Source organism: Amblyomma americanum, chromosome 2, assembly GCF_052857255.1.
Source record: "Amblyomma americanum isolate KBUSLIRL-KWMA chromosome 2, ASM5285725v1, whole genome shotgun sequence".
Lineage (NCBI taxonomy): Eukaryota > Metazoa > Arthropoda > Arachnida > Ixodida > Ixodidae > Amblyomma > Amblyomma americanum.
The window spans coordinates 200600392-200612508 of record NC_135498.1 but is presented as its reverse complement, the minus strand read 5'-3'; positions in this window follow the sequence as shown (position 1 = coordinate 200612508).

The window sequence follows — 12117 nt, the reverse complement described above, 5'->3', positions numbered from 1 at the left end:
CTTTCCGTTCGTCCTGCGGTTGAGTCTTTCCGATCTACAAATCACCAGTTCGGCGACAGCGCATATCTTCCCGCACAGCTTGTGCAAGACCACGGACTGTATCTCCAAGCATCATGGCTTTCTATGAGCCATCTAAAACACCGGAACCAACCCTGTACATTCCACGCAAGCATGGAGTTCTGTTTAAAAGCCAGCACGGAGTGGCGCACCCTTCAGTGGGCTCGACAGCACGCCAGCGATGGCCTGTGCTTACTTTCTACGATACTTCTTGGTGCATTTCGTCGGACTTTGGGGTTTGCAGCTGTTGGAGCCCTCCAGCCACCGTGTTCCATGCCAAGAATAGACCTCTGAGTCAGGTCCTGGTGCTACACAATTGCTTTCCGGGCGTTCTGAGGTTGAGCCTTTGCGGTATTCAAATCAAGTGTTCGGCGACAGCGCACCTCTTCCCGTGCAGCTTGTGCAAGACCGCCAACCGTATCTCCAAGCATCATGGCTTTCTCTGAGCCATCTCAACACTGGAACAAACCTGTACATTCCGCGCAAGCGTGGAGTTCTGTAGAGAAGCCAGCGCGGGGCGGAGCGCCCTTCAGCGGGCTTGGCAGCACGCCAGCGATGGCCTGTGCTTACTTTCCACGTTTCTTCTTGGTGCAGTTCATCGGACTTTGTTGCTTGCAGCTGTTGGAGCCCTCCAACCACCGTGTCCCATGCCAAGGATACACCTCTGAGTCAGGTCCTGGTGCTACACTATAGCTTTCCGGGCGTCCTGCGGTTGGGCTTCTCCGGTCTTCAAATTACCAGATCGGCGACAGCGCACCTCGTCCCGCGCAGCTTGTGCAAGACCACCGACCGTATATCAAAGCAGCATGGGTTTGATTGAGAGATCTCAACACCGGAAGCAACCCTGTACATTCCGCGCAAGCGTGGAGTTCTCTTAAAAAGCCAGCCCGAGGCGGAGCGCCCTTCAGCGGGCTCGGCAGCCCGCCAGCGATGGCCTGTGCTTACTTTCCACGTTTCTTCTTGGTGCATTTCGTCGGACTTTGGGGCTTGCAGCTGTTGGAGCCCTAAAGCCACTGTGTTCTGTGCCAAGGATACACCTTCGAGTCAGCTCCTGGTGCTACACTATTGCTTTCCGGGAGTCCTACGGTTGAGCCTTTCCGGTCTTCAAATTACCTGTTCCGCGACAGCGCACCTCGTCCCGCGCAGCTTGTTCAAGACCACGGACTGTATCTCCAAGCATCATGGCTTTGCCTGAGATATCTCAACACCGGAAGCAACCCTGTACATTCCGCGCAAGCGTTGAGTTCTCTTAAAAAGCCAGCGCGGGGCGGCGCGCCCTTCAGAGGGCTCGGCAGCACGCCAGCGATGGCCTGTGCTCACATTCCACGTTTCTTCTTGGTGCAGTTCGTCGGACTTAGAGGCTTGCAGCTGTTGGAGCCCTCCAGCCACCGTGTTCCGTGCAAGGATATACCTTTGAGTCAGGTCCTGGTGCTACACTGTTGCTTTCCGGGCGTCCTGTGGTTGAGCCTTTCTGGTCTGCAAATTACCAGTTCGGCGACAGCGCACCTCGTCCCGCGCAGCTTGTGCAAGACCACCGACCGTATCTCCAAGCATCATGGCTTTCCCTGAGCCATCTCAACACCGGAACCAACCCTGTACATTCCACGCAAGCATGGAGTTCTGTTGAAAAGCCAGCGCGGAGTGGCGCGCCCTTCAGTGGGCTCGACAGCACGCCAACGATGGCCTGTGCTTACTTTCTACGATTCTTCTTGGTGCATTTCGTCGGACTTTGTGGCTTGCAGCTGTTGGAGCCCTCCAGCCACCGTGTTCCGTGCCAAGGATACACCTTCGAGAAAGGTCCTGGTGCTACACTATTGCTTTCCGGGCTTCCTGAGGTTGAGCCTTTGCGGTATTCAAATCAAGTGTTCGGCGACAGCGCACCTCGTCCCGCGCGGCTTGTGCAAGACCACCAACCGTATCTCCAAGCATTATGGCTTTCTCTGAGCCATCTCAACACTGGAACAAACCTGTACATTCCGCGCAAGCGTCGAGTTCTGTAGAAAAGCCAGCGCGGGGCGGAGCGCCCTTCAGCGGGCTTCGCAGCACGCCAGCGATGGCCTGTGCTTACTTTCCACGTTTCTTCTTGGTGCAGTTCATCGCACTTTGTTGCTTGCAGCTGCTGGAGCCCTCCAACCACAATGTCCCATGCCTAGGATACATCTCTGAGTCAGGTCCTGGTGCTACACTATTGCTTTCCGGGCGTCCTCCGGTTGAGCCTTTCCGGTCTTCAAATCTCCAGTTCGGCGACAGCGCACCTCGTCCCGGGCAGCTTGTGCAAGACCAGCGACTGTATCTTCAATGATCATGGCTTTCCCTGAGCCATCTCAACACTGGTACCAACCCTGTACATTCCGCGCAAGCGTGGAGTTCTGTTGAAAAGCCAGCGCGGAGCCGCGCGCCCTTCAGTGGGCTCGGCAGCACGCCAGCGATGGCCTGTGCTTACTTTCTACGATTCTTCTTGGTGCAGTTCATCGCACTTTGGTGCTTGTAGCTGTTGGAGCCCTCCAGCCACCATGTTCCGTGCCAAGGATACACCTTCGAGTCAGGTCCCGGTGCTATACTATTGCTTTCCGGGCGTCCTGCGGTTGAGCCTTTCCGGTCTTCAAATTTCCAGTTCGGCGACAGCGCACCTCGTTCCGCGCAGCTTGTGCAAGAGCACCAACCGTATCTCCAAGCACCATGGCTTTCCTGAGCCATCTCAACACCGGAACAAACCCTGCACATTCCGCGCAAGCATGGAGTTCTGTTGAAAAGCCAGCGCGGGCGGCGCGCCTTTCAGCGGGTTCGGCAGCACGCCAGCGATGTTATGTGCTTAAGTTCCACGTTTCTTATTGGTGCAATTCATCGGACTTTGGGGCTTGTAGCTGTTGGACCCTCCAGCACCGTGTTCCGTGCCAAGGATACACCTTCGAGTCAGCTCCTGGTGCTACACTATTGGTTTCCGGGCGTCCTGCGGTTGAGCCTTTCCGGTCCTCAAATCACCAGTTCGGCGACAGCGCACATCGTCCCGCGCCGCTTGTGCAAGACCACCGACTGTATCTTCAAGCATTATGGCTCTCCCTGAGCCATCTCAACACCGGGAGCAACCCTGTACATTCTGCGCAAGCGTGGAGTTCTCTTAAAAAGCCAGCGCTGGGCGGCGCGCCCTATTGTGGGCTCGGCAGAACGCCAGCGATGGCCTGTGCTTACATTCCACGTTTCTTCTTGGTGCAGTTCGTCGGACTTTGGGGCTTGCAGGTATTGGAGCCCTCCAGCCTGCATGTTCCGTGCCAAGGATACACATTCGTGTCAGGTCCTGGTGCTGCACTATTGCTTTCCGTTCGTCCTGCGGTTGAGTCTTTCCGGTCTACAAATCACCAGTTCGGCGACAGCGCATTTCTTCCTGCACAGCTTGTGCAAGACCACGGACTGTATCTCCAAGCATCATGGCTTTCTATGAGCCAACTAAAACACCGGAACCGACCCTGTACATTCCACGCAAGCATGGAGTTCTGTTTAAAAGCCAGCACGGAGTGGCGCACCCTTCAGTGGGCTCGACAGCACGCCAGCGATGACCTGTGCTTACTTTCTACGATTCTTCTTGGTGCATTTCGTCGGACGTTGGGGCTTGCAGCTGTTGGAGCCCTCCAGCCACCGTGTTCCATGCCAAGAATAGACCTCTGAGTCAGGTCCTGGTGCTACACAATTGCTTTCCGGGCGTTCTGAGGTTGAGCCTTTGCGGTATTCAAATCAAGTGTTCGGCGACAGCGCACCTCTTCCCGCGCAGCTTGTGCAAGACCGCCAACCGTATCTCCAAGCATCATGGCTTTCTCTGAGCCATCTCAACACTGGAACAAACCTGTACATTCCGCGCAAGCGTGGAGTTCTGTAGAGAAGCCAGCGCGGGGCGGAGCGCCATTCAGCGGGCTTGGCAGCACGCCAGCGATGGCCTGTGCTTACTTTCCACGTTTCTTCTTGCTGCAGTTCATCGGACTTTGTTGCTTGCAGCTGTTGGAGCCCTCCAACCACCGTGTCCCATGCCAAGGATACACCTCTGAGTCAGGTCCTGGTGCTACACTATTGCTTTCCGGGCGTCCTGCGGTTGGGCTTTTCCGGTCTTCAAATTACCAGATCGGCGACAGCGCACCTCGTCCCGCGCAGCTTGTGCAAGACCACCGACCGTATCTCAAAGCAGCATGGGTTTGATTGAGAGATCTCAACACCGGAAGCAACCCTGTACATTCCGCGCAAGCGTGGAGTTCTCTTAAAGAGCCAGCCCGAGGCGGCGCGCCCTTCAGCGAGCTCGGCAGCACGCCAGCGATGCCCTGTGCTTACTTTCCACGATTCTTCTTGGTGCATTTCTTCGGGCTTTGGGGCTTTCAGCTGTTGGAGCCCTACAGCCACTGTGTTCTGTGCCAAGGATACACCTTCGAGCCAGGTCCTGGTGCTACACTATTGCTTTCCGGGCCTCCTGCGGTTGGGCTTTTCCGGTCTTCAAATTACCAGTTCGGCGACAGCGCACCTCGTCCCGCGCAGCTTGTGCAAGACCACCGACCGTATCTCCAAGCAGCATGGCTTTGCTTGAGAGATCTCAACACCGGAACCAACCCTGTACATTCCACGCAAGCATGGAGTTCTGTTGAAAAGCCAGCGCGGAGTGGCGCGCCCTTCAGTGGGCTCGACAGCACGCCAACGATGGCCTGTGCTTACTTTCTACGATTCTTCTTGGTGCATTTCGTCGGACTTCGGGGTTGTAGCTGTTGGAGCCCTCCAGCCACCGTGTTCCATGCCAAGAAGAGACCTCTGAGTCAGGTCCTGGTGCTACACTATTGCTTTCCGGGCTTCCTGAGGTTGAGCCTTTGCGGTATTCAAATCAAGTGTTCGGCGACAGCGCAGCTTGTGCAAGACCACCAACCGTATCTCCAAGCATCATGGCTTTCTCTGAGCCATCTCAACACTGGAACAAACCTGTACATTCCGCGCAAGCGTCGAGTTCTGTAGAAAAGCCAGCGCGGGGCGGAGCGCCCTTCAGCGGGCTTCGCAGCACGCCAGCGATGGCCTGTGCTTACTTTCTACGATTCTTCTTGGTGCAGTTCATCGCACTTTGGTGCTTGTAGCTGTTGGAGCCCTCCAGCCACCATGTTCCGTGCCAAGGATACACCTTCGAGTCAGGTCCCGGTGCTACACTATTGCTTTCCGGGCGTCCTGCGGTTGAGCCTTTCCGGTCTTCAAATTACCAGTTCGGCGACAGCGCACCTCGTCCCGGGCAGATTGTGCAAGACCAGCGACCGTATCTTCAAGCATCATGGCTTTCCCTGAGCCATCTCAACATCGGAACAAACCCTGTACATTCCGCGCAAGCGTGGAGTTCTCTTAAAAAGCCAGCGCTGGGCGGCGCGCCCTATTGTGGGCTCGGCAGAACGCCAGCGATGGCCTGTGCTTACATTCCACGTTTCTTCTTGGTGCAGTTCGTCGGACTTTGGGGCTTGCAGGTATTGGAGCCCTCCAGCCTGCATGTTCCGTGCCAAGGATACACATTCGTGTCAGGTCCTGGTGCTGCACTATTGCTTTCCGTTCGTCCTGCGGTTGAGTCTTTCCGGTCTACAAATCACCAGTTCGGCGACAGCGCATTTCTTCCTGCACAGCTTGTGCAAGACCACGGACTGTATCTCCAAGCATCATGGCTTTCTATGAGCCAACTAAAACACCGGAACCGACCCTGTACATTCCACGCAAGCATGGAGTTCTGTTTAAAAGCCAGCACGGAGTGGCGCACCCTTCAGTGGGCTCGACAGCACGCCAGCGATGACCTGTGCTTACTTTCTACGATTCTTCTTGGTGCATTTCGTCGGACGTTGGGGCTTGCAGCTGTTGGAGCCCTCCAGCCACCGTGTTCCATGCCAAGAATAGACCTCTGAGTCAGGTCCTGGTGCTACACAATTGCTTTCCGGGCGTTCTGAGGTTGAGCCTTTGCGGTATTCAAATCAAGTGTTCGGCGACAGCGCACCTCTTCCCGCGCAGCTTGTGCAAGACCGCCAACCGTATCTCCAAGCATCATGGCTTTCTCTGAGCCATCTCAACACTGGAACAAACCTGTACATTCCGCGCAAGCGTGGAGTTCTGTAGAGAAGCCAGCGCGGGGCGGAGCGCCATTCAGCGGGCTTGGCAGCACGCCAGCGATGGCCTGTGCTTACTTTCCACGTTTCTTCTTGCTGCAGTTCATCGGACTTTGTTGCTTGCAGCTGTTGGAGCCCTCCAACCACCGTGTCCCATGCCAAGGATACACCTCTGAGTCAGGTCCTGGTGCTACACTATTGCTTTCCGGGCGTCCTGCGGTTGGGCTTTTCCGGTCTTCAAATTACCAGATCGGCGACAGCGCACCTCGTCCCGCGCAGCTTGTGCAAGACCACCGACCGTATCTCAAAGCAGCATGGGTTTGATTGAGAGATCTCAACACCGGAAGCAACCCTGTACATTCCGCGCAAGCGTGGAGTTCTCTTAAAGAGCCAGCCCGAGGCGGCGCGCCCTTCAGCGAGCTCGGCAGCACGCCAGCGATGGCCTGTGCTTACTTTCCACGATTCTTCTTGGTGCATTTCTTCGGGCTTTGGGGCTTTCAGCTGTTGGAGCCCTACAGCCACTGTGTTCTGTGCCAAGGATACACCTTCGAGCCAGGTCCTGGTGCTACACTATTGCTTTCCGGGCCTCCTGCGGTTGGGCTTTTCCGGTCTTCAAATTACCAGTTCGGCGACAGCGCACCTCGTCCCGCGCAGCTTGTGCAAGACCACCGACCGTATCTCCAAGCAGCATGGCTTTGCTTGAGAGATCTCAACACCGGAAGCAACCCTGTACATTCCGCGCAAGCGTGGAGTTCTCTTAAAAAGCCAGCCCGAGGCGGAGCGCCCTTCAGCGGGCTCGGCAGCCCGCCAGCGATGGCCTGTGCTTACTTTCCACGTTTCTTCTTGGTGCATTTCGTCGGACTTTGGGGCTTGCAGCTGTTGGAGCCCTACAGCCACTGTGTTCTGTGCCAAGGATACACCTTCGAGCCAGGTCCTGGTGCTACACTATTGCTTTCCGAACCTCCTGCGGTTGAGCCTTTCTGGTCTTCAAATTACCAGTTCGGCGACAGCGCACCTCGTCCCGCGCAGCTTGTGCAAGACCACCAACCGTATCTCCAAGCATCATGGCTTTCCCTGAGCCATCTCAACACCGGAACCAACCCTGTACATTCCACGCAAGCATGGAGTTCTGTTGAAAAGCCAGCGCGGAGTGGCGCGCCCTTCAGTGGGCTCGACAGCACGCCAACGATGGCCTGTGCTTACTTTCTACGATTCTTCTTGGTGCATTTCGTCGGACTTCGGGGTTGTAGCTGTTGGAGCCCTCCAGCCACCGTGTTCCATGCCAAGAAGAGACCTCTGAGTCAGGTCCTGGTGCTACACTATTGCTTTCCGGGCTTCCTGAGGTTGAGCCTTTGCGGTATTCAAATCAAGTGTTCGGCGACAGCGCAGCTTGTGCAAGACCACCAACCGTATCTCCAAGCATGATGGCTTTCTCTGAGCCATCTCAACACTGGAACAAACCTGTACATTCCGCGCAAGCGTCGAGTTCTGTAGAAAAGCCAGCGCGGGGCGGAGCGCCCTTCAGCGGGCTTCGCAGCACGCCAGCGATGGCCTGTGCTTACTTTCTACGATTCTTCTTGGTGCAGTTCATCGCACTTTGGTGCTTGTAGCTGTTGGAGCCCTCCAGCCACCATGTTCCGTGCCAAGGATACACCTTCGAGTCAGGTCCCGGTGCTACACTATTGCTTTCCGGGCGTCCTGCGGTTGAGCCTTTCCGGTCTTCAAATTACCAGTTCGGCGACAGCGCACCTCGTCCCGGGCAGATTGTGCAAGACCAGCGACCGTATCTTCAAGCATCATGGCTTTCCCTGAGCCAGCTCAACATCGGAACAAACCCTGTACATTCCGCGCAAGCGTGGAGTTCTGTTAAAAAGCCAGCGCGGGGCGGCGCGCCTTTCAGCGGGTTCGGCAGCACGCCAGCGATGTTATGTGCTTAAGTTCCAGGTTTCTTCTTGGTGCAGTTCATCTGAATTTGTTGCTTGCAGCTGTTAGAGCCCTCCAACCACCGTATCCCATGCCAAGGATACATCTCTGAGTCAGGTCCTGGTGCTTCACTATTGCTTTCCGGGCGTCCTGCGGTTGAGCCTTTCCGGTCCTCAAATCAGCAGTTCGGCGACAGCGCACATCGTCCCGTGCAGCTTGTGCAAGACCACCGACTGTATCTTCTAGCATCATGGCTTTTCCTGAGCCATCTCAACACCGCAAGCAACCCTGTACATTCCGCGCAATCGTGGAGTTCTATTAAAAAGTAAGCCCGAGGCGGCGCGCACTTCAGCGGGCTCGGCAGCACGCCAGCGATGGCATGTCCTTACGTTCCACGTTTCTTATTGGTGCAATTCATCAGACTTTGGGGCTTGCAGCTGTTGGACCCTCCAGCCACCGTGTTCCGTGCCAAGGATACACCTTCGAGTCAGCTCCTGGTGCTACACTATTGCTTTCCGGGCGTCCTGCATTTGAGCCTTTGCGGTCTTCAAATCACCAGTTCGGCGACAGCGAACCTCGTCCCGCGCAGCTTGTGCAAGACCACCGACCGTATCTCCAATCATCATGGCATTGCCTGAGATATCTCAACACCGGAAGCAACCCTGTACACTCCGCGCAAGCGTTGAGTTCTCTTAAAAAGCCAGCGTGGGGCGGCGCGCCTTTCACAGCGCTCGGCAGCACGCCAGCGATGGCCTGTGCTTACTTTCCACGTTTCTTCTTGGTGCAGTTCGTCGGACTTAGAGGCTTGCAGCTGTTGGAGCCCTCCAGCCACCGTGTTCCGTGCAAGGATATACCTTTGAGTCAGGTCCTGGTGCTACACTATTGCTTTCCGGGCGTCCTGCGGTTGAGCCTTTCTGGTCTTCAAATTACCAGTTTGGCGACAGCGCACCTCGTCCCTCGCAGCTTGTGCAAGACCACCGACCGTATCTCCAAGCATCATGGCTTTCCCTGAGCCATCTCAACACCGGAACCAACCCTGTACATTCCACGCAAGCATGGAGTTCTGTTGAAAAGCCAGCGCGGAGTGGCGCGCCCTTCAGTGGGCTCCACAGCACGCCAACGATGGCCTGTGCTTACTTTCTACGATTCTTCTTGGTGCATTTCGTCGGACTTTGGGGCTTGTAGCTGTTGGAGCCCTCCAGCCACCGTGTTCCATGCCAAGAAGAGACCTCTGAGTCAGGTCCTGGTGCTACACTATTGCTTTCCGGGCGTCCTGAGGTTGAGCCTTTGCGGTATTCAAATCAAGTGTTCGGCGACAGCGCACCTCGTCCCGCGCAGCTTGTGCAAGACCACCAACCGTATCTCAAAGCATCATGGCTTTCTCTGAGCCATCTCAACACTGGAACAAACCTGTACATTCCGCGCAAGCGTGGAGTTCTGTAGAAAAGCCAGCGCGGGGCGGAGCGCCCTTCAGTGGGCTCGGCAGCACGCCAGTGATGGCCTGTGCTTACTTTCCACGTTTCTTCTTGGTGCAGTTCATCGCACTTTGTTGCTTGCAGCTGCTGGAGCCCTCCAACCACCGTGTCCCATGCCAAGGATACATCTCTGAGTCAGGTCCCGGTGCTACACTATTGCTTTCCGGGCGTCCTGGGGTTGAGCTTTCCGGTCTTCAAATTACCAGTTCGGCGACAGCGCACCTCGTCCCACGCAGCTTGTGCAAGACCACGGACTGTATCTCCAAGCATCATGGCTTTCTATGAGCCATCTAAAACACCGGAACCAACCCTGTACATTCCACGCAAGCATGGAGTTCTGTTGAAAAGCCAGCGCGGAGTGGCGCACCCTTCAGTGGGCTCGACAGCACGCCAGCGATGGCCTGTGCTTACTTTCTACTATTCTTCTTGGTGCATTTCGTCGGACTTTGGGGCTTGCAGCTGTTGGAGCCCTCCAGCCACCGTGTTCCATGCCAAGAATAGACCTCTGAGTCAGGTCCTGGTGCTACACAATTGCTTTCCGGGCGTTCTGAGGTTGAGCCTTTGCGGTATTCAAATCAAGTGTTCGGCGACAGCGCACCTCTTCCCGCGCAGCTTGTGCAAGACCGCCAACCGTATCTCCAAGCATCATGGCTTTCTCTGAGCCATCTCAACACTGGAACAAACCTGTACATTCCGCGCAAGCGTGGAGTTCTGTTGAAAAGCCAGCGTGGGGCGGCGCGCCCTTCAGCGGGCTCGGCAGCACGCCAGCGATGGCCTGTGCTTACTTTCCACGTTTCTTCTTTGTGCAGTTCATCGGACTTTGTTGCTTGCAGCGGTTGGAGCCCTACAGCCACTGTATTCTGTGCCAAGGATACACCTCCGAGTCAGGTCCTGGTGCTACACTATTGCTTTCCGGGCGTCCTACGGTTGAGCCCCTCCGGTCTTCGAATTACCAGTCCGGCGACAACGCACCTCGTCCCGCGCAGCTTGTGCAAGACCATCGACTGTATCTTCAAGCATCATGGCTTTTCCTGAGCCATCTCAACACCGCAAGCAACCCTGTACATTCCGCGCAATCGTGGAGTTCTATTAAAAAGTAAGCCCGAGGCGCCGCGCCCTTCAGCGGGCTCGGCAGCACGCCAGCGATGGCATGTCCTTACGTTCCACGTTTCTTATTGGTGCAATTCATCGGACTTTGGGGCTTGCAACTGTTGGAGCCCTCCAACCACCGTGCCCCATGCCAAGGATACATCTCTGAGTCAGGTCCTGGTGCTACACTATTGCTTTCCGGGCGTCCTGCAGTTGAGCCTTTCCGGTCTTCAAATCACCAGTTCGGCGACAGCGCACCTGTTCCCGCGCAGCTTGTGCAAGACCGCCAACCGTATCTCCAAGCATCATGGCTTTCTCTGAGCCATCTCAACACTGGAACAAACCTGTACATTCCGCGCAAGCGTGGAGTTCTGTAGAGAAGCCAGTGCGGGGCGGAGCGCCCTTCAGCGGGCTTGGCAGCACGCCAGCGATGGCCTGTGCTTACTTTCCACGTTTCTTCTTGGTGCAGTTCATCGGACTTTGTTGCTTGCAGCTGTTGGAGCCCTCCAACCACCGTGTCCCATGCCAAGGATACACCTCTCAGTCAGGTCCTGGTGCTACACTATTGCTTTCCGGGCGTCCTGCGGTTGGGCTTTTCCGGTCTTCAAATTACCAGATCGGCGACAGCGCACCTCGTCCCGCGCAGCTTGTGCAAGACCACCGACCGTATCTCCAAGCAGCATGGGTTTGTTTGAGAGATCTCAACACCGGAAGCAACCCTGTACATTCCGCGCAAGCGTGGAGTTCTCTTAAAAAGCCAGCCCGAGGCGGCGCGCCCTTCAGCGAGCTCGGCAGCACGCCAGCGATGGCCTGTGCTTACTTTCCACGTTTCTTCTTGGTGCATTTCGTCGGACTTTGGGGCTTGCAGCTGTTGGAGCCCTACAGCCACTGTGTTCTGTGCCAAGGATACACCTTCGAGTCAGGTCCTGGTGCTACACTATTGCTTTCCGGGCCTCCTGCGGTTCGGCTTTTCCGGTCTTCAAATTACCAGTTCGGCGACAGCGCACCTCGTCCCGCGCAGCTTGTGCAACACCACCGACCGTATCTCCAAGCAGCATGGCTTTGCTTGAGAGATCTCAACAACGGAAGCAACCCTGTACATTCCGCGCAAGCGTGGAGTTCTCTTAAAAAGCCAGCCCGAGGCGGCGCGCCCTTCAGAGGGCTCGGCAGCACGCCAGCGATGGCCTGTGCTTACTTTCCACGTTTCTTCTTGGTGCAGTTCGTCGGACTTAGAGGCTTGCAGCTGTTGGAGCCCTCCAGCCACCGTGTTCCGTGCAAGGATATACCTTTGAGTCAGGTCCTGGTGCTACACTGTTGCTTTCCGGGCGTCCTGCGGTTGAGCCTTTCTGGTCTTCAAATTACCAGTTCGGCGACAGCGCACCTCGTCCCGCGCAGCTTGTGCAAGACCACCGACCGTATCTCCAAGCATCATGGCTTTCCCTGAGCCATCTCAACACCAGAACCAACCCTGTACATTC